Source organism: Filicampus tigris, chromosome 2 (genome assembly GCF_054856515.1).
Source record: "Filicampus tigris isolate MCC_2025a chromosome 2, RoL_Ftig_1.0, whole genome shotgun sequence".
Taxonomy (NCBI): domain Eukaryota; kingdom Metazoa; phylum Chordata; class Actinopteri; order Syngnathiformes; family Syngnathidae; genus Filicampus; species Filicampus tigris.
In genome coordinates this window covers 29291538-29314148 of record NC_141218.1, presented here as the reverse complement: position 1 = coordinate 29314148, position 22611 = coordinate 29291538, and the positions used below count along the sequence as shown (strand labels likewise).

At 41.4% G+C, this 22611-nt stretch overlaps 1 protein-coding gene across 2 annotated transcripts in view; it reads right to left on the bottom strand.

The window, feature by feature from the left end:
- The window catches only part of fat2 (FAT atypical cadherin 2), a 139888-nt gene extending 120510 nt beyond the window's left edge, over positions 1 to 19378 (bottom strand). The window contains exon 1 of one of the 2 annotated variants that reach the window (XM_086023337.1): positions 19145 to 19378. The gene's annotated coding sequence lies outside the window, so the exon portion shown is untranslated. Of the gene's footprint in view, positions 1 to 3900; positions 4035 to 19144 lie in introns of those variants that run through there. The other variant, XM_086023338.1, reaches the window with a different exon arrangement.
- Positions 19379 to 22611: the final 3233 nt, after the last annotated feature.

Sequence of the window (22611 nt, the reverse complement as noted above, 5' to 3'; positions counted from 1 at the left end):
TTTAATAACAAATTGAATTTGAAATCAAAATTGAAAATAATGACAATAAAATATATTACAATACCATAGTTGTGTTCAATTTGTGTGACTTGGTGATCAAAAAATCTTTGTAAAATCTCTAAAAAAGTGAAAAATTATATACTTTTTAACATTTAGTAATAAAGATGACCAAGACATGCATGATTTGATTTAGCGGGCCACAAAAACATAAATGGCAGACCAGATCTGGCCTCTGGGCCTTAAATTTGACACCTGTGCTTTATGCTTCAGTCAAACATGTTTTGAAAAGCACTCATAAGTGAAATAAATGAGACCGTAAGTAAACGCTTTGCCATTTCAACACTGTTCAAGTAAACAAGTGCAAAAGCATAGCAAAAGGTACACCTACAATAAATAAGTGTAACACCGTATCATATACTTTTAAGACATTGTTGCGTTGTAGAGGTTTTTTTGCCTGATAGAAGGAGGGAACGCCGCTCAACCTGACGCCTGAGCTGCTATGTGAATGATACCCGGAAGTTACATACAGCATTGGAGAGGATATCAATACAAGGGATAAATGAATCAATTGAACTATACGGCAAACACAAGTGGCGGAGTTAACGACAGATGATACAATTCTGGTATTTAGTATATTGATGATACATGATGCTTAAACTGGGTTAGTGTCATGCATTACTATGAGCCTTTTCAAATTATTAGAAATAAATAACAATGATGATAATAAAAAATGTATCATTAACATACGGAATAGAGATGATTATAGAGAACCCAATGAAATCAAATGGAACAGCAATCATTAGTGGGATAGTACCATTTTCCAGTGTTTCAATGGTGTAGGATGTTACAGTACATACATTTTCCAGAAAGTTCCAAATACATTTATATATTGACTTATTACTAAATTTTCAGTCTACCACTTTATAAATTATAATAATGTCTCAGTCTCTCCCTGTCTAGTTCAGCCAAATCATTGAGGTAGCAGTTGAGGACAGAGAATCAAGCCCCCAAATACTGTGCATAGTACATAATATATACTGTACCACAATAATTAGAGTTATTTTTGAGACAATGGTAAAAAACATTCCTTCAGGGAACACATAAATCAACTTCAAGTCGGTTGTGCTCTGCTAACAATGAGGAGCCTGTCTTAGCCAAAAACCCCACGATTTTTTTTTGTCCCAGTCTAACTCTTCTCTGATGTATGCCTAAATTTCCAAATTAACCCTTAATTGGCCACTTCAAAGCAAGATGACAGACTTCCCGCATCTTTTCGAGCATGGCTTCTTGAGACTTTGTTGTGGGTCCAGGGGCAGAGCCCACCCAGATTGACAGACTGCCCACTCAGTGAGATTGATGAAAAAATATATATTTTAAAATTATATTATTAAACTATTTTGAATTTGTGTTTCGTTATGCTTTTTTATTTTATTGAATATTAAGAATGGCATAACTGTGGTTGTCTAAGGAAGATCTGAACTTCATATTATTCAGTTTGTCATTTTTATTTGAATATGCAATGTGTCGGGACAGGAGGATTGTGCTCAGTGAGAGAAATATTCAGGCCCATCCTGATTTTTTCAGGCCCACCCGTTAGCCACGTTCTGGCTCCGTCCCTGGATCGTGCAGTTTTTTCACCAACCATTCTACGGAATGTGCCGAACCGTGATGCTTGATCAAAGATGATCCGTTGCACCACTGGTCTGTTCAGGTACACGAAGGCGCACATGATATTACTACGCATCAGTGATTTCTGTTGCGCAAGCGTACCTGTGTACCAGTTATGTGCACCCCTGCCCATTACCATTACCAGTTGCATCCAACCAGACCTGAAAAAAAAAAATCATCCCACAAAGCAATTTCCCTTCCACAACATGAAGTTTGGTTGGCAACTATGAGTAGATCCACAAAAAAGTTTCAAAAAGCGCTGGCTTAAAGAAGTCTGACATTTTGTTTTGAAAAGGCCCTTTTAGGGGTCATTTCCATGGATCTGTACCAGGAATTACAAAAATATTAATAATTCAGCTTCCAAACCGAGTCTACTAGCAACTGATATGTCTCCCAAATATCATGCTGCTAAGTGAAACTGGCCTCTATAGCTGAATTTTTCAAATGTATGTGATCGGCCAAAATTCCCCTAAAACGGCTGCTTCCAACCAAAATGGCAGACTTCCTGTGTCTTTTGGGGCATAGCTACCAGAGACTTTTTTTTGTTTGTCTATTCATGAAACGTTCTTTGGCCGCTGAATTTTGGGTCAATTTCACAGGGTGCGACCCCAAACTAAGGTATATTTTCTTACACCCACATAATTTAGTGAGTGTACAAAATAGCAATGCGTTTATAGGCATTTGATGAGTGTTTTCAAACCCTGAAACTTGGGGGAAGTTAAACAAAAAAGCACCTCTAATTATGAATGTTGAATCATCATTGCATCGTGTATAAACTTGTGTGTGTTTGTGTATAAAACACACACTTAAATCTCTCTCTCTATATGTGCCTCCAGTCCGTCAATGGCAACAAAATCAAACACAATACCAGAACTCTTGTTCTGACTTGCGCTGGACAAGCGCTACACAAAGTTCCAGAAGACAAAAGTTGCCTTGGAGCATTTTGAGGTAGGTGGCAGACCCCCTTAACGACCCCCCACCCCCACCCCGTGAAATCTTCCTGTAATTATTCTTCTGATAGCCACGACACAGGCAACAAGTTGCAACTAAGAATGGCTCTTGCTAGATCATTGCTGAGCTACGTGGGGGGGCACATCAATTAATGTGCTGTTCTGTGCCACTGCATTCGATGCTGTCAGACAAATGCTGCTCTTGTTAGCTCACAAAGACGCCAACGTGTGTCTGGCAGAATGGAGTCAAAAGTCAAAACAAATAGTGGAGGAATACAGGGTGTGATGAGATAGCTTTGTTTTGAAATACAATGTGAAATTCAATTGAAAAAAAATAAGTTATTTTAAGTGTATGATTTCTGATGCATGGATTTTGTCGTGAATGTAGACTTTTTTCTTTTTTTTAGGAAATAGTTTAAATAGAAATGTTTCATTTAAATGAAAAAGGACAGCAAAAACCTGACATTTTAATGGTAACATAGTTTTTCAAGGCAAAATGTAATACCTAATATTTCTGAGTGAGTGAGTGTTTAATGGCAACACATAACATTGCCATGCTCAACGAAGCCTTTTTGTGAGCAAATATTAAAGTGTGCCAGGCACTCTCATTTTTTCACTGTTAGCAAGAGAGCTCAGTCCCTATTCGCCATGAATAGCTCGGGTTTACTGCACTCTTCCCCGCTATAATGTAGTTCATCTTTCACGTTGTCACAACAGCACAGAGGGTCACTGATGGTGTAGTGGTACACACGCCTGAGTTGTGTGTGGGCTGCGTGGGATCGGTTCCCGCTCAGTGAGACCCTGTACAGGATAAGCGGTTTGGAAGATGACATACATGACACACAATATCACATTTGTCCCATGTCATCAAAATCCATTTTTGTCCGGGTTGAAATGAGCCTGTGACATGGTTTCAGTCTGAAATCTAAGCGGTTTGTCATTCAGCAGATTTGATGTAATGGTATGCCCCAGTTGCAGGTGGGAGGCACGGGTTACGTGATGTGACAATAAGGAAATACAAACACGCTTGAACGCACGTTGCTGTGTCACGTCTCTTCTTACACAGACAACTGCCGCATTGATTCACCTGACCGACGCATTGTGCTGTTAGCGACAGGTCTGCAACACATGCCACGCACACATCAGGAATTGTTGCTGCTCTGATGTTGCGATGACATACAGTTTACCAACCGGAGATGGACGCACCACGCAGCTCGTTGCTGCTGCTGCAAAACAAACTAGTTTGGCAGCGGCGTGGGTGTCATGTCAAGAAGCAACTCACCCACGTTCCACCTTAGCGGCCTCCTTCCAGATCGTTTTCGCAATAAAATTAAATGCATCGTCTAGTCATCTCGGTCCCTTTATGGCTGTAGCAGGCACGATATTCATTGTTGTCACTGTCTTTTTGAAGCGACGCCCTCCGACTTGGAACATAAAAGTTTCAAAACAACTTGTGTCTGTGAGTATAGTCAAGCTGCGCGCAGCACTCAAGCATGGCGTCTTCCCTACTTCCGGAAATACGCCATAGGAAACCTGCTGTGTATAGTGGTTTGCTGGCACACTTTTATTTTGAAGATGAAGGAGGGGAAATGTGGAAAGTAAATAAGTAACTTGTTGACTGCGACTTCGGGCCATTGGTTGGACCCAAATAATTATACAATACCACAAAACCAACCCGGGGCTCGCAATGCAAGTAAGCACACGCAGTTGGGTAAGTAGTAAAGTACTACTGGCGCATTTGTAGCGTGTTCAAATTGTAAACTAGCCAGCTAATGATCTTTAAAAAGCATTTGCCGTTAGCATCCCTCCCACGGACGCTTTTTATTTATTTATTTGGTTGGGGGGAAGAACGGGGCGGGGGGCGACAATGTTTATGAATATGTCCGGGGGGGCGCGGACGGAACGGCACCCAGGTCAAGGGTTGAGGGTCACGGCTGGACCGGCAAAAAAGGGTCAAGTGCCCAGCTCTGACAAATACATTTCTGGGGATTAACACACATACGCACACATTGGTCAGTCATGGCAACAAGGTCATGCAGAATCATCATGGAAGTGTATTTTAAAAAAAAAAAAAATACAGTATATGAGTAAAACTGAGAACTGCGCTGGTCAGTCCACCTAAGGATTCTTGCCGGGTGGCCACGTGGTCACCCGGTGTCACTTAGTAGGAGTTATAAAGGGGGGAAAAGATTCCCCCAGGGCAGCTAACTGCCGTGGCCCTCTCAGAGTGCACCATGACCGGCCACAATTCTGCCAATGACCCACTGGATTCCCAGAGAATTAGCGGCCACACATCGCCCACATATCGGGAACCAACCAATCAGAGGAAAGATGTTTTCCACAGACAAAATGGCTCGTTGAAAATCACAAGCATTTCTTGACCAACAAAAATAGCCCAAAAAAAGGGGAACCTTCTTATTTCCAACCCAGATTATCTTGCAAACCCGATAAAAGGACATCAAAGATTATACAAGATAAATAAATTAAAAAACATGGCTGAATGGGACCTTTAAAAAAACATTTTTTAATGTTTTTTAGAGTATACTTAGATCCTACATATGGCAATGCCCTTGCACGTGGGAAAGGAGATCTACAGTCACTGATGTTCAGCAGTTTGTTGAAAAGCAGGAGAACAGTAAAACACATAAACGCGAGCACACTCACACAAGAGTTGCTATTAGTCACACCTCACACCTGACACTCACACATCACCCCAACAGGCACATACACGTATCCAACAAAGGAACAACAATACATACTGTAAAGTATTTTCGACACATTTGCTTGCAATTTGTTTTTTGGGTGTTCGTTCCATTAACATCAACAAAGTGTTCCAAACGTGTTTTATTAAGTTTAAATGTGTTAAGAAAATGTGTCAAAAAAGTTCCCAAACTACAGATAAGGTTTTATTTACCCTTCAAAGTGGGCCCGATGATCAACCAGCATGTCTACAAGAAAATCCTGTGACATTTTCTACATTCAGTGTGCAAGTGGACGTGAGAGTTGTGGTAGGACAATTTGTGGCTGCTTCAGCGCGACAAGGCGCCTGCTTGTACTTCTCTGAGCGTCCTTCAGTTCCTTAGGCCAGATACACACATAAAGACAATGGGGCTGCTTTTGTCCCAATTTTGCCCCTTCCCAACCAAGGATGTCAAACATCTAACAATTTGGTCTTATAAGATTGTACTGCAAAACTATCCTTCCATGTCGGAGGTGTGGATTTGTCCCGATAATCCGACAATCTAAATGATTAAATATTGTTCAATATTCATGAGCAAAAATCTTCATGTGTGTGGGTGGAGCTGATGTCCCTCCCCAAGTCATTTAATTCTGTGGGCTGTGACGTCAACGGAATGACGCATTGCAAAGACGTTCCCAAACTGACAAACAAGGAACCGGCGGTAAATAAAACAAAATATGTCCTGCCTGATGTTGATTTTTTAAAAGTGCGTTCCCCAGATGCCAACAAGTATTTTACGGAACAAGTCTTTTCTTGACAACATCGCCGTCTTACAATGCTCCCGCCTCCAGTCCTCTTCTGAAACACTCGGGAAACATCGACACCTAACCGGAAGTGTCTGTTCGTATTTGTTTTTTTGGGGGACCACATGTGATCACGGTAAATTTCTGCTCTCTTTGGAGGACTTAGTTTCAAGATTGATGGTGAGACAGAAAGTGTGTGGTGCGCTCTATTGAGATGATCAGAGCAGACCACACTCAATACGACCAAAAGTGCCTGATTTTCTTCAAAGAAAGATGGACAATTTTAAGATTTGAAAAATCCTTATTCGTGGACCAAGCCTAACTGAGAAAAAAAAATGCTGTGCTGGAGCGACCTCCCTACTCACTCGACCTGATGATGGCCATGACAACAAGGCTACGTGAGGACCCTGGAAGAATCGTTCAAGGAGTGCATGAAGGCGTGGTAGAGAAAGCCGGAAAAGTGTCTTAAGCCCCTAACCCACTGAGGGGAGAACATTTCCGGTGGAAGGTAGAAAAAGTTCTGTTCACGTCAAGGTTCGTTCAAGGTTGAAAACACTAGCAATTGTTCACCTCTCTGTGGGATAGCGGCTTAAGACTCAAGGGAGTTACTCGGAAAGAAGAAGCTTGTAGTTTTTGTAGTAAAGCAGGACCTGTAGGTTTTGTGACACACCTGGTGATTATCATTTTCATCTATTGCGATTGGGTCTAGAACAGGGCTTGAAGTGAATTGAGTTGAACTACAAGCCTCGCCGACCGCCTCAATAACATATGCCTGACCGCTAATCTGCACTGAAGCGTGTCGAAGACAGGAGCATCATCATCTACAATCAGCGTTGAAAAAAAAAAAAGATGTCTTTCTGCCTCTTCCTAAAGACACTGCAGCGAGTCCTGCGGCGGAGATGGAAACCAACGGCACTATCGCGTCTTATCTGAGCATCCAGGCGGGATTCTGCAAAAGGCTCGCCTGTTTACGGCGCAGGCACTCAGCCTGTGCAGGTAGGCTGTTGGTTTTGGAGGCTCCAGCGAAGGGTGACGGTGATGATGATGATGATGACGGTGATGCTGACGGTGCGGGTGCTTTATCTGCGGCGCAGAGGCGACGCGCTGCTGACGCGGGATCAGATTAGTACGCTCTGGGTCACTGTTTGGGTTTCATGGCTGTGAGATTTTAGGCATCGTTGTCATCTCAACACAGCATCCCACTTAGTTTAGGTAACGTACAGACACCAATCAGTTGACGCACGCACCACTTACAAGGGGCGTCATACTTGTTTTCATCGCGGGTTAGTTCAGAATTATGGTTGCACTATGCTGGTTATAACGGAAAAGCCAGCTACTGTAATTGCTAAGGGGATTAACATTTGATACAGTACGGCCAGCTGCACGCCGATGAATGGTGTTCCAACGTTGTAGATGCAACGGACAATTACAAATGAACATGATCTTTCACACACACACTCACACACCCACACGCAAACACACCCCAAGTTGGGATAATGTGTAAAACATTCAAAAAAACAGAACTGAATGATTTGCAAATCTTTTTCAACCTATATTCAATTGCATACACTACAAAGACAGGATATTTAGTGTTAAAAACTATCCATCCATCCATTATCTATACCGCTTCTCCTCACAAGGGTCGCGGGCGTAGGGCAGTAGGCGGGGGACACCCTGCATTGGTTGCCAGCCAATCGCAGGGCACACTGAGACAAACAAACATTCGCACTCATAATCACACCTAGGGGCAATTCAGAGAGTCCAATCAACTTACCATGCATGTTTTTGGAATGTGGGAGGAAACCGGAGTACCCTGAGAAAACCCACGCAGGCACGGGGAGAACATGCAAATTCCACACAGGGAGGCCGTCCCCGGGATCGAACCCACGACCTCTGAACTGTGAGGCGGACGCGCTAACCAGTCGACCACCGTGCCGCCCTGTTAAAAATTATGTTTTTTATCCAAATATTCTTTCAGTTGTCTTTTGAATCTCTATCCACTACATAGTGCATCTGAACCCAGAGTTTTAGAGACAGAGATTTTGTATAGCCTACAGTATAACATTGCCTGACTTGTGATTGGAATTCATTTGAAAATGACAAGTCCTGACACAGGAGAAGTTTCATTAATCAGAAACTGCTGGGCTGGATTCTGTTTTATTTGTGCTCCTCAGAGGAGAATCAGCAGTAGCAGCAGCATTCATGTCACCTCAGCAAAGGCAATTTAAAAAAAAAAGTGATCCATTTGTACATTTTTAGGGGTAGGGGGAAGATGGTGTGGCAGGAGTGCTGCGGGTCCTCTTATGACGTTCCTGGGAAGAATGAGGGTTACAAAGAAATGTGATCCAGTTTCGACAAGTGGCTGCAGGTTGCTCCTTGACTGAGTGTTTGTGTGTTTCTTCCCCCGTAGGCCCCGAAAGCACAAATGCTCCCAATCAATCATCATTCCAGTTTATGTCAGGCCAGGGTGAGGGTTAGAAAACTCCCCACTTTCCCACTATCCGAACAACACTAACAATAAATTGTTAGTGCTCAAGCGTAGAGGTGGCATTGCGTCGGTTCTTCGTCGTTATTGTTCTTAGACCAGTAAAAAAATGTTGACGTTTTCAAGACTTTACACATATTCAACTCAACTCAACTCAACTCAACTCAACTCAACTCAACTCAACTCAACTCAACTCAACTCAACTCAACTCAACTCTATTTATAAAGCACTTTAAGACAACCACCATGCTGTAAAACACACAGAAAGTCTGTCATTTTGGTTTCAAATTCATTTTCAGGAGTCATTGTTAATAGTTAGGGGTATTAGTTTGTGCTAATTTCCCTGAGCAACATTTGGTAGACATGACTATCATGAGTAGACCCACAAAATAATCTCAATAACAAATGCTGTAAAACGTTTGCCATTTTGGCCATTTCTAGGGGTTCTCGAACAGAGTAATTTTATCAGCCAGTTTCCCTTAGCGCATGAAAATTGGTTGTCGTGGATATCATCAGTAGAGCCACAAAAAGTCTCGTAGGTCATGACTGGAAACACAAAGGGCTGTATATTCATAGACAGTGCAGCTGCGCTTGAGCGGATATGGCTATCCTGATTTTCGTGCCGACCCTGCCTCAATGCAATTGTCTGGGAATTAGGTTCATCTTTCTGCGCCATGCTGGGTGTTCCAGCATACCAAGGGCGTTTCCTTTGATGTGCGACATGCTGCGGGACTCAGGCAAATCAGTGTCTGCTTCCATCATTTCAAGGACTACCAGCGCACCTCTCACACATTTGCAGGGAATGAGAGGAGCCGCTTCAATTGGGGGCAAAACAAGTCGGAGGTGTTCATTCCCCAAAAAAACTTTTTTTTAAAGTGCATAGGTCTGCGAAAATACAAAAACTGAATCTAGTTCGCCTCTGTGCAGATTTCCACTACTTCTCGTGCGCGACTTGCACTGGGCATAAAAACAGAGCCCGGAAAGTCTGCAATTTGGGTTTTAAGAAGACATTTTAGGGTATTTTTGGACATTTTCATGAGTCCTTAAAAAAACAAAACTGTCCACCAGTTCTATGTGGAAGTATGAAATTGAATAGCCATACCTATCATGACAAGACCCACAAAAAAGTCTCAAGGACACATGCTGTAAAATGTCCATGACGTCTGCCATATCTTACTGAGCAGCAAAGGCTTGTGAGGGTTGCGAATGTTGGAATGAGCATTTGTTGTATGTTGAACTTGGTAGTCAGAAACGCTGACGGAAGCCCATTTAATATGATAGTCAAACCGGCCTATAGGTGGACCAAAGGCGATTACTATTAGGTCCGACAAAATGAATAAATGACAAACGGACACGCGACAAAAGGGTACGCCGGCTGTAGATGGAAGGCAATAAACAGACCACAATTTTTCTTGTAAAATGCCCAGCTGTGCATACTAGAAAGACAGACAACAGTAAATTGTGAAAGACTGAGTTTTTGGAGCAAGCCTGCAAAGCTTGATGACTTGCCATTAAACACAAAACTTAGACAGGCGTAGGAGTGCGAGGATACGTGATGATTTATACTTTTGTTTGCTCGAAATTTCACTCAACAGCCCAATGTAGAATAAATGGACAAACCAGTGAATAAACACCTTCCGTGGTGAGTATGTGTGTGTGTGTGTGTGTCCGCGCGTGGGTGCGTGTGCGTGTGTTGCGCAGGCAGTACCAAGGGTGCTGATGCTGATGTGTGGGATCTATTACGTGGTTGACAGCGTTCATTAGCCTCAAATGGAGTTCATGGTTGTTTGTGTGTTTTCAATTTGTTGCCTAATCCATCCTCATGGCTACTGTATACCTTGAACCCCCATTACAGCCTGTAGCAGGGAGGGATGGGGTGTAGCACAACCCACTCAGAGCCCACGCAAATGTTTACAGTGTCGAAACAAGGCAATTAGCATCAGTGTTTCTTGTATAAAGTTCACTCTAACATTCAAAATTATGCGTAGCGAAAGGTATGAAACACTCGCTGGATCAAAGTCTGCAACAGTTATCTGCCTGTAGACCTTTTCACACTGCCCGCCAAAGCTGTAGCTCCAGTACAATATAAACACAGTAAGAAAAATCAAGACTTACACAAGTACAAGTACTCAAATCCATCGGAGCTATAGTGTGCCAAAGAGACAGATGTTTACTATAAAGTGCCGGTGTCTGTATATAGAGTGCTCTAATGAGGTAAATAAACAATTTGGATCTTACAGGAAGTTCGTCTTGAGCACATAGTGCGGCATGGTTGTTTTGCATTGTGGGGCATGTCAGGCAGGCGATCGATAGCAATGAGCCAAGTCCCTGCTTGGTGTGATTATTCAGCACTAACTGTTGTTTAATAACTGTGGGCGGTGGACCAGGGCAGTGGATCCACAGCTATAAGCCTCTCCACTAGTGGGAAAGAGGACAGTTGGAAGGCCTATTCGTATGACATATGCTTAGCGTAGTTGTTTGTTCAGGGAGTGATATGGATGTTGGGCCGTAGGGCAATTTGAAATTGTTACTATTTCATGCAAAAATGAAAAAGTAAAATTGCTACGGAAAAAAAAATAGTTTCGCAAGTGTACTTAGCACATTGCCCTATTTAAACGCATTTGAAAAAGCCACGAGTTATAAATAAGAAGCCCATATTGTATAATAAGTGCTAGAGAGCCCTGATACACTTTACATCACGTTTAGTGACGTGATTACTCGTGGTCACAGATCTGGTTTGTTCTAATACAACACTTTCAGATGCTTCTTAAATGTTAGGTGAAGCTGGGCAATTCTCTGACTGGAAGTGGTAGACGACTATTCCATAGCTTACTGCCTTCATATGACAAGACATTTTGTTAGACTGCGGTTCATCTCAAGGCGATTTACAATCGCCTCGAGAAGTGGCTCTTTTGTTTTACATCGGTTGATAAAACTCATTCACTGGTGGCGGTGAGAGTCAGTGTAAAAACTTTGCATATCATGCAAGCAATTTTTAATATTTGAAAGTTTTCCAAACTGAGCAGGATGTATGTTGAAAGGATGTTGCATTGATGATATGAAAGGTTTTTTTTTTTTTTTGTTTTTTTTCGTCCAAGATTTTCAAGGCTTCAGATTCGTTGCTCAAGAATCGACAGGCAAGTAATACAACCCTTGGCAAAAAAAATTATGCAATCGCCAGTCTCAGAGGATGTTCATTCGGTTTAATTTTGTAGAAAAAAGCAGATCACAGACATGACACAAAATTGAAGCAATTTCAAATGGCCACTTTCTTATTTCAAATGAGAGATGACACGAAGAATGGCCGGGAAAACAATGCGTTCCATCCCACGATGGCGCACAAAGGTGCAAACACCCTGTTACACCAATTTCTACCAAAGCAAAGTCCAGCAAAATACCAAAAGAAAGAAAACTCCACCAATGCATGCAGTTAGACTGCACTTTGCGCTAGACCTGTGCCCAGAATGAAAATAGGACCCAGGGTGTCTTTCTTCAAGCAGTGTTTTCACTTTTTGCTCTATCGCTTAGATGCATTATCACCTTGAAATGATTTCATCTTCTCCAAATGTCCTTTCAATTGATAGGATAAGATGACTGTCCAAAGTGAAAGTAAACTTGTGCATTTCTTGAAGATGTGATGACAGCCCTCTCGCCCGTGCCTGTACCCGACATGCAGTCCCATATCATTAATGACTGTAGAACTTTGCACGTTTTCTTCGGGCAGTTGTCATCAGAAATCTCATTGCAACGGCAACAAAAGATCCACTATCAGCACCTTGCCCAGTGCACATTTGCCAGTCATCACCCAATATGACTTTCATCCAATCATCCACAGTCTACCATTGCATTTTCTTAGCCCACTGTAACCTTGTTTTTCTGTTTAGATGTTAATGGTAGCTTTCGTTTGACTTTTCACCATGTAAATCCCATTTCCTTTAGGTGCGTTCTCACAGTTCAATCACAGACGTTGATTCCGGTTTCCTCACAACTGTTTCTCATTTGTTTTGCTTTGCATTTTCTGTTTAAGACTGCTTTAAGTTTACTGTCTTGATACTTTGATATCTTCCTCGGTCTTCCAGTATTCTTGCCTTTAACAACCTTCCCATGTTGTTTGTGTTTGGTCCAGATTTTAGACACAACTAATTGTGAACAAACATCTTCTGCAACAATGCATGATGATTTACCTTCCTTAAGATGTTTGATAATCCTCTCCTTTGTTTCAATTGACATCTCTCATATTGGAGTCATGATTCATGTCAGTACTCTTGGTGCAACAGCTCTCCAAGGAGTGATCACTTCTGATTAACTAAAGACTAACAAGCAGGTCTAAAATAATGCAGCTGTTAGTTTGGGGACCGGAAATGTACAGGGTAATCCATTTTTTCCCCTCGGAATTGAGTGATTCCATAATTTTCTCCCCCAACCTGATATAAAAATGTAATTGTTACTGACTACCACATTTTTTAAACTTGATCCATCCACTGGTGAGTCCATAATTTTTGCCTGGGGATGAAGCTGACGTGAGTTTACCAGCTTCAGACATTTGTTCTGCAAAATTTTTAAAAAGCTGAAAAAACCCCAACAAATATCGTCAGTCTTAGTCATATTTTGACTTTTTTTTTCCTTTTCCTGAAACATTTCATCAGGATGCTGGCAACCTCGGCTGCATCCTTAGTTAAACAGATCATTCAATTCTATGCCTGAAATGAAATTATTAGTACATATAAGACAATCAGAATGTGGTTCAGTCGTTCGTGTTGTCTGAAAAAACTGTAAAAAATGACTTAGGCCATTATTTTAAGTTTCCATGTCTCCCTGCTGTAACACAGCTGTTAAAATGATCAGCTCATCAGCAAGCTCTTGAGAAGCCTGATAACGATCCTGATCATTTCAACAGGTGTGTTACAGCAGGGAGGGATGGAAAACCTGCAGGACAGGCGTCCTCGAGGACCGGAGTTGGTGACCCCTGCTATAGACCAATGATGGCAAACTTAAAACTTGAAAAAAAGATGCATCAACTACTGTTCTTTTGAGAATAAATTCTTTTTGGCATTCCTTGCCTGCCCGCTTCCCAGAAATGTTGATTTTGAAAGGAAAGCACGGTTGTTGTTTTTAACAACATTCTTAATGCAGTAAAAAAACAAAACAAAACAAAAAAATGTTTCTTTCATACTAAGCACATAGAAAACTGGCATGACAAATATCTCAACAGCTTTGCACCAGATATAATTCAGACTTGAAACATGACCTGTTGACCAGCAACTATCACAACCATCTTCATAATCATATTACTAATAATACCGTTCTTGCTATATCATGATCTAAAAAAAAAGTTTGAGTGGACACTACAAATCAGTATGTTTGTGTTTGTAAAACTACCAGATGAAAATAGAATCTGGTAAAGATGTGACCCGAAAATAGCTTATTAAAAGGCAACTATGCCAGACATCAACCATATCCTTCTCTTTTTCCTCCTCCTCATACTGTCACTTAAAAACGAATAGCAATCTTGCTGGATCGTAGCGAAAAAAAAGTCATCTTAAAATCAAATCTGGCTTAGTTGTTTTATAGATTTGAAGAAGCAAACAATGGTTCATTCATGACAAGAATGCTAAATGCTATTGGACACATCCCCATTGGACCACCTGTTTTTTTTTTGTTTTTTTTGAGTCATTGTCCTCCTCCGCACTCCAACTTGTCCTCCCTGTTAGAGGTAAAAAAAAAGAAAAAGAAAGAAAGTGTGTGGCAGGTTAATGCTCTTCTCCTGCATCTCATCAATGTTCCAATGCCTCTGACCTTTCAACTTTGCCTCAACAACTTCCCAGTAGAATCCATTACGGAAACAAGCCACACGTCCAGCCGAGCCTCCCTGGACATGTCTAACATTCCACAGGCAGTTAGTTAGCCTTTAGCTAAGTCGTTAGCACTTATAATCTGAGCAGAGATCTGAAATGTGTTTATGAGTGCTTTGTGTTACAGGGTACCAAGAGGAGACCTTTATAGAGGGTTTACTGTAAACACGCTTAAAAACTACAATCATTAATGAACGGTAATAAAATTGTAAAACATTATGAACCCTAAGGTAGCCTACTCTTTACACATACTAAAAAAAAATTGATATCACAAATACATGTAATTAAAAGTCATAAACCAACATGTGCTCACTAAGCTTCTTAAAAGGAACTCAAACATTCTTTTTCAAGAATATGTTCTATGCAGGCCCACTATTTGAAGCAAGGCAGATTAATATTGAATTTGTGGAATAAGAGTTAATCCACCCGTTTTTAGCCATCTCAGGGGGCGGCCGTATTGTCACTTCTTTCGACTGAAAATGACATCACAACTACTCAGGGCTCAGGTAACGACCAGTCACAGCTCACCTGTTTTCTGAGGCTGAGCCATGCTTGGTCATTATCTGAGCCCTGAGCAACTGTTGATGTCATTTTCTGTCGACAGAAGTGAAAAAATAGCCGTCCCCAGAGATGGCTAAAACCAGGTGGATTTTGCTGCCGAAGTCATATTCCACAAGCTCAATATTAATCAGAATGCCTTGTTTTGATTAGTAGGCCTGCATAGAACACATTCTTGAGGAAAAAAATGTGTGGGTTGCGTCACTTAATAAAGGGATTACACATACATGGCTAATAAAAATGTTTTTCTAATTACATTATTTACAAACGCTTTGCAAGCCGTCAGTAAACAACTAAAAATGACTTCACACACTTATCGTAGCAAGCATGTATTACGTCGGTATGAAGTGCATGTAAATCCGTCAAAGGGTCACATACGTTAGGGGTAAGAGTTTTTGGTGAGGGGCTTGTTTGGGTTTTAAAAAGTGGTTCTTTGTGCGCACACACACACACACACACACACAGTAGAGTCGGGTTAAGTTGGGTGATTGGAGGATGAGCTTGCGAACCAGGAATGTGGCTGAGACATTTGTGTGCCTGCCCACCTGCCTGCAATTATTTTGTGTGCGTGTGTGTTTGGTTTGTTGCCTTTGAGGACATCTACAACAGACAAAAGTTTAGCTAAAAGCAAGAACTAAACGTAAGCGATCAACTAACCCCTGTCTTGCTCCATCCATCCATCCATCCATCCATAAAATGTAATTTTCAACCCTGAAGTAAAGATGAAGGAAATCTAATTTATTCTCTGTGCATTCAAACTTGATGTAATTCATATTTTCTTCCAACTTCGTCTAACAGAGACGTGTCACTTGATGAGACGTGTTATTTTGAGATGTCCAAGAGGAAAAGCGCATCCGCGTCTCCTTTTACGGGCATGTTACCTCATCCCCAGACGGCCTCGTTTTCCGATGCCATTAACGAGGCCGCGTACTAGCAAGAGTGGCCAATTAAGTCATTTGAACATTATGTCCGTCGGGGCGATACAACACCCCCCTTTGGTTATATGAGCATTACTGATGACTTTTATTGAGCCTGCGCAAACCTGACAACAAAAACTGTGATTATTTATTTTTGTGTGATTAGTATTAGATCACGGAAAAAAACAGTATCCGTCCTCTGTCTGGGAACGGTGAAAAAAGGTTGAAAAAAAAAAAAAGAATGACAAGAGTCAAAATGATGTCTGGGACTAAAAATAAACTCCCATTTATTTGCACTCTTCTGTGTTTGTCGGTACACCAGAGATGTTGACAATTGATTTATTCACAAGGGACCAAGGCCAGTGAGTCTCGAAGAGTTAAATTTTACCCCCAGGAACTTTTTCCACTTTCAGGGGGCCCAAAATGTCTCGTAAAAATCGTACGGATTAATAAGTTTTCTTTGATTAGAAAGCGGATATTGTTTTAGTCTTAATTCACACACTTCCAAACACATGAAAAGGATTTATCTGAGAATGTTTTTCAACTGCCAGCCCCTCCCTTCTCATGCAGCGGATTCGCCCATCTTCTGAATTGCGCATGTGCAATAATGATCCAGCAAGACGGTAACAATTAAAATGCGTTGGCTTGGTTGCGAGGTAAATGAAGGAGAGCTACTCCAGCGGAGCGGAGAAGGGTAGCAGAAATAAAAAAATCCAAAGCAAAAGCAATTTGCTAAAGTTTTCAACCTTTTCCACAGTGACGACGAGTGACAACAGGAAGAGTCGGCAGTTACAACGCTGTCAGGGTCAGCCCAGGAGTCAAAATGGAGCCAAGGTGCAGCACTTGAGGAAAATGCATTTAGTTACCTTACACTATGTTACCGGGAACAAGACGAACACCGTCGTAATTGTTCTTTCTCATAATGAGACATGAATGCACCCAGGGGAAAGCCAGTACAGTCCTGAGAATGACGAGGAGTTGGATTGTTATTCATTCAGTAGTTTCAACAGTCACATTGATCAGCGTTCCCCGCTTGGAGATGATCCCGCACTCCGGCCAAAACAGCTATCAAGCAATGAGGGCTGCTCAATCATGCAGAAAGGTCCTGTTCGGGTCAAGAACAGAATAATTCAAAGGAATCAAGAGGTCTGCAGATTTCATATTAATTACCGCTATATGCACACGAGGAGAAGGAAGAAAGACAAGTACGCCCCCTGGCTTGTGAATCGCCAAAATAAGGACAGTGTTATCTCTCTTTTGTTTTTGCCTGTTTGGAAAACAAGATGAGAGCACTCAGCTACGTGGGGATGGGCTTAGTAACTGTAACAATCGGAACCCTCATACAAGAAGAGAAGTTTGCTGAATTGACTGCCAACAGGGAAATGTGGTACAACAATATCCAGGCTGCTGCCAACATTGAAGAGCTTGCTTGTGTTAAGGAAAATGAAACTTGTCATTGCAGTACACGGTGGTGGCGGTCCCTATGACGGGGTTTGTGTTTGGGCCCCCCCAATGTCTAAATATGCCCCTGACTCCATGCATGACATCTGCAATACCACCATGAGGTGGGATTGCATTTTTCAGCCATCTAGCATACGTAGTTCAGATTTGGAAATAACAAAGTAACCCCAAATTGCACACTTCAATTTAAACCAATTGGAGAGACCTCCCTGTGTCTTTTGAGGCATGTGGATTTTTTTTTTTTTTTTTTTTACAGGTCTATTCTTGATAGACTCTACTACTAAATTCCATGTTGTTGAGTGAGACTGGATTGGACAAATTTGTCTTGAAAGGACTCCTGAAAAAAAAAACCCAAAGTGGCCACAAAAATGGCAGACTTTTTTAGGCATGGATTCGTGAGACATTTTTGAGCGTGTACTCATTATTGATACGTGACATCTACCAAAGTGGTGTTGCTCAGTAAAACCGGCTTTAGGGGCTGAATATTCAAATTGGTCTGAAAAGTCAACAAAAAACTATAATGGCCATTTCAGCTAAATGAGCGACTCCCTGTGTCTTTTCAGGCTTTGACCTGGAAATAGCCGAATAGAATCGAATAAAATGGACCTACACAATCCTACTTGTGAGTTAGTAACACTCGAAGTGCCTTTGGTGTCATCATCATCACATCATCACTCATTCCTCTTGAAAATGTAACTGAATAGAACTCTGAGGAATCATGAGTGGCCAAACATTTGCACACATAGCAGTACAATGATAAGTCTCTTAAAATGTGTTTTATTCATTTTGAATGGATTTTTTTCACTGGAGGTACCTGATTTTGGAATTTCCCCCCCAACACACACACACACACACGACTCTGCCAACGACAATGTGTGTAACAAGTGGTTAGATGATATTAAATGATGTCTAGAGATATTTACATGGTTTTACTGTGAGTTATTTGATCAAATTTGATCTTGTATATTGTATTTTCATAATCATATGAACATTTTGCATGAGTACAGAACTTTCCACCCTGTCACTATGTGGTAACTTCATCTTTAAGAAACACTCGGATGTTTTCTGTGACATTATGACCAGCATTTCTTTCTTTTAATTCAATGGAGGGTGAAACAGTAGCTGATTGTAGACCAAATATTTACACTTGGGTTTTATAAATGTCATCATGTTGTGCGTACCGGTAGTTGAATGTTGTTTGCTCAGCGGCCCACTCTATTAATGTGACATATCAGCTGAAACATAAACCTTCCAGAAATTCAAAATGCATTTGTTAAACACAACAAAGTCAACGAATCATGTTCCTGAGCAAAGGTCCACCGTGTCCTCATAAATTGCTGATATTAGCCAAAAATGTCCACCCTGTCCTTGTCTACTCTGTCAACAAGCTGACATATTTAGCTGATTGCATGTACATATTAAAAGTGTGAGAGCTTGACCAATTAAAAAATATAACATCGACTTAATACTCTACTGTGAATATGAAGTCTAGTTGAAAATCTCAACTTTGTGTGCGGTTGGGAAACTCTCAATGATACAGTAGTAACGTCCACAATTAGTAACATTTGAGCTACAGTCAAGTAGGACACTTTGGCGAAGCGCTGAGCGCCAAAAGAGAAGAGTTGTTGCCACTTGTCTGTGAGGGCTTTTGACCAAGATGTTTGTGTCAGTGATGACTGAGGTGTTCTTCGGCACCCTACCCCTCTTAAAAGTGACCGGCCGACTAGCAAAGCAACTCCCCTGAAAGATCCGAGAAGTGAATGAACACTACCTGATGTCAAAGTCGTTTTTTTTCCTTCTTCTCACACCTCGGGAACTTTCAAAATCCAGTGCAAGCGGCGTAGTCCCATATTTGGTTTGTTCATGCTGAATTCCATTGAGAAAAAAAAATCCAAATAACCAAGATTTTTAGCAAATGAAATATGACTATTTGTCTCTCCTGGAGACAACTTCTGACTTGCTTCGCATGCAATGCAAGATGACACTCCCTAGCTGCTCTCTCATCTCCACCCTTTTCTCACCCGGGTCCTCCTCTATGACACACACATACACACACACACGCACACACCTTTTGGCCAGATTGTCAAGCGTGTGCCACCCTCATGGCGCCTACAGGCCTCCGGCCACGAGCCAGGAGTCATCTGTTTTAACTGCCACTTTTTTGAATATTATTTGTTAATTTTGATGATGTTAAAAAGACATCAGTGCGTCAAATTCCGCAAGGAGCGCACTCTATTTTTTTTTCCAATTACCGCACCTGGAATTCCAGAAGGTCTTTTGTTCTCGAACATCTTGAACCAGACGGTGGAGACAAAACAACAAAATGAATTAAGTAACCCCAAAATGTCCACTACAAACCAAAAGGGCAGCCATCCTGTGGATTACAGGAACTGCTTCTTGAGACTTTTTTCTGGTTCTACTCATAAATCTACAAAATGTCATGTTGTTGAGTGAAAGCGGTGGTTGCATTTTCAAATTTGCCAATTTGTTCTTTAGAGTCATGACTAAATGACTAAATGCTTTGTCTCTATCGTCACTAAATGAAACTTGCTTTGGGGGGATGATTGTTTTGTTTTTTTCGCTTGAATAGCCAAGTAGACAAAAAAATGACCGCTTTTAATGAAAATGGTATTTCATCGCATGGTTTCTTTCTATTTTGTGGGTCTGCTCATGATAGACATGCAAACAAAATTTCAGGTTGCTAAGTGAAACTGACTGCACTGGCTGAATTTTCAAAACAAACATTAGAAAAGGTTTTTAAAATGAGACTAGTAGCAATGTTGTGGAATGTTCTAGGCTCTGTTGTGTGTGCATTGTGGGAGGGAGGGTTTGTTAGGGAGGCAGGGAGGGGTGGTGAAGGTATTCAGACAGACACTGACCTGTGTTACCTTAAATGACATCTTTGGCCCTTAAGCTTTGAGGACACCTAATGTAAACATTCTGAAGGGGAAGGGGGGCTGCGGGAGAAGAGGAAAATCAAGATTAGCCATGTCTCATATCTTAAAGTAGTCCAGTGAATGAATGTTGGCAGCGAGATTTTTCAAAAAAAATCCTGGCACATCAATCTGGGACCCCTACCAACATTTCCTGTAAGAACATAAATAGAGCAGCCTGGTTTAACCTTTGTGCAAACTGTCGACATTTAACTACCAAAACTGGATACATTTCATTGAAAAAAAAATCACCATGTAGGAAAGGCGAATAAATGACTGAAAAAAAGATGGGAATTCTAACAGTGTTACAACATTGTTACAACATTGTTGTAATTGTTTAATAACAGTGACAATCAGTATTAAGTGGTAATTAATGCACAAACTTGTTTATTTCCATCACTTTTTTTTTTTTTTTAAAACAGTGGTCCCCTACCACCGGGCCGTGGACCGGTACCACTTTGCACCGCGTTTTTTTTTTTTTTATCTGAGGCTATAAAATATTTTATTTTGAAAAGTGACAGGCTTCTCCCTGTTACAACCATATATGACGGAATCTTGACGCATGTCAAATCCCGGTCACGTAATGCGAATCTTAAACCCACAAGCGAGCAAAATGAGTAGTGATACAACGCAAGAGCCTATGACCAAGAAGAAAGTGAAAGGTGAATTTCACAGACAATAGTAGGAGACCTACTTGAAATATGGATTTACCATTGCAAGTTATTCCCACGCACAAAGGCTGCTCTGCACAATATGCGGGGAGCGGCACTTGATTTAACATTATGGTGCGTTATTCATGGATTTTAGATTTGTTCTGTGGTGTCTGTTGCATGTTTATGTTTTAACATATTAGTGACCATATTAAAGTGTTTTTGTTATCCTTGTCATGCTGTTGGTGTTGCTAGTAAAGGAACATCAAAATACACAGTGGCTTCGTATTCGTTGTTGTATCAGCCAACACCTCAACCATCTGAGACAGAGAAACGTCTGAAAGTGCGCCACTGACTGTGGCTCTCTTTGCTCATATAGAAGTGCATTAAATGATCGATTTTGTGGCAGAGTATCTGAAGCTCACTTTGTCAAATGTTGGCTCACAACACAAAGCAAAATCGTTAACCAAGTGATGGCTCATAATATGAAAAGGTAAAAAGCTGGCACGCTCATAAAGTAACCCTGTGTAAAGGGTGCTGCAAAAGTAGGTACACAATTGTAAGAGTTAGACCGAGTTCCTTATTATTAATCGTCTCTCTTCTGATCGCAAAATCCTTATTGCTAATAAGCAAACAACCTGAGAAAACCCAAGACCCTGATCACCGGCGGTTCTAGACAGTTTTACCTTGGGTGGTGACAAAAGTTTATCTAAAAGCAATATGGGAGGGTGGAGATGACCACCCCCCCAGACCCCCCTCCCCCCACTCCCCAACACACACACACATGCAAGTGAGATTGATGGCCCAGATGATCTTATTGCTTTCTTTATAGATTGTGCCTGTGGTTTATTTTGTCTGTTGTCTCCTATGCTTTGAGGTTTGCAGTTGTCCCACACAGCGATTGAATGTACAATTGTGCAGTTATGGTGCAGCGTTCAAAGTCTTTCTCTCTGGGATAATAAAGTTTGTCCTGATTTCTTAATAGATTAACAAATTAGAGATTACGTACCATATGTAACGTGCCAAAGAGAGGGCAAGCAGTCGTCTAAAACTGTTTTGATTAGACACTTTAGTTGGTCTTTGGTTATCTGAAAAGAAATTCAATGAAGAAGGTATACAAACTCCGTGTAACTCTCACAATTGTTTACCTACCTTTCTATCCATTCAATAGCTGCTAGGCTAAAGTGATAGACATTATTGTTGCTTCCAGTCAATTTGGACTCAATCTCCTAAAAATAGTGTAGTTTGTGTAGTGTGTCTTGGAAGTGTCTTGTGTCAACAATGCAAAACAAAAGTACGTGGCCTGGAGGCAGAGTAATGAGGGCGGTGCTGGTATCTCCTCAAGCCACCGTATGTAGGTAGGCATGCATGTGAATAAAGACGTGAGCTGTGCTCTGCCTTATCTAACACTCGGGAGCTGCGGCCCACATCAATCCAAACAGCTTGAGTTTGGTGTTCAACATCAGATAAGAACAAGGCGAGAGCTTTACAGAAGGCAAGTGGGGGTGGGGGGTGATAAATCATTATGAGAAATAGCGGAGATAATCAGGCCTGATCCTGGCACCGTTACATTAATTATAAGATAGTATTATAAGATAGAACGTTGCATGTATGCATGCGTCCGTAGGTGCGGTGGACATTGGTTTGACTCTATG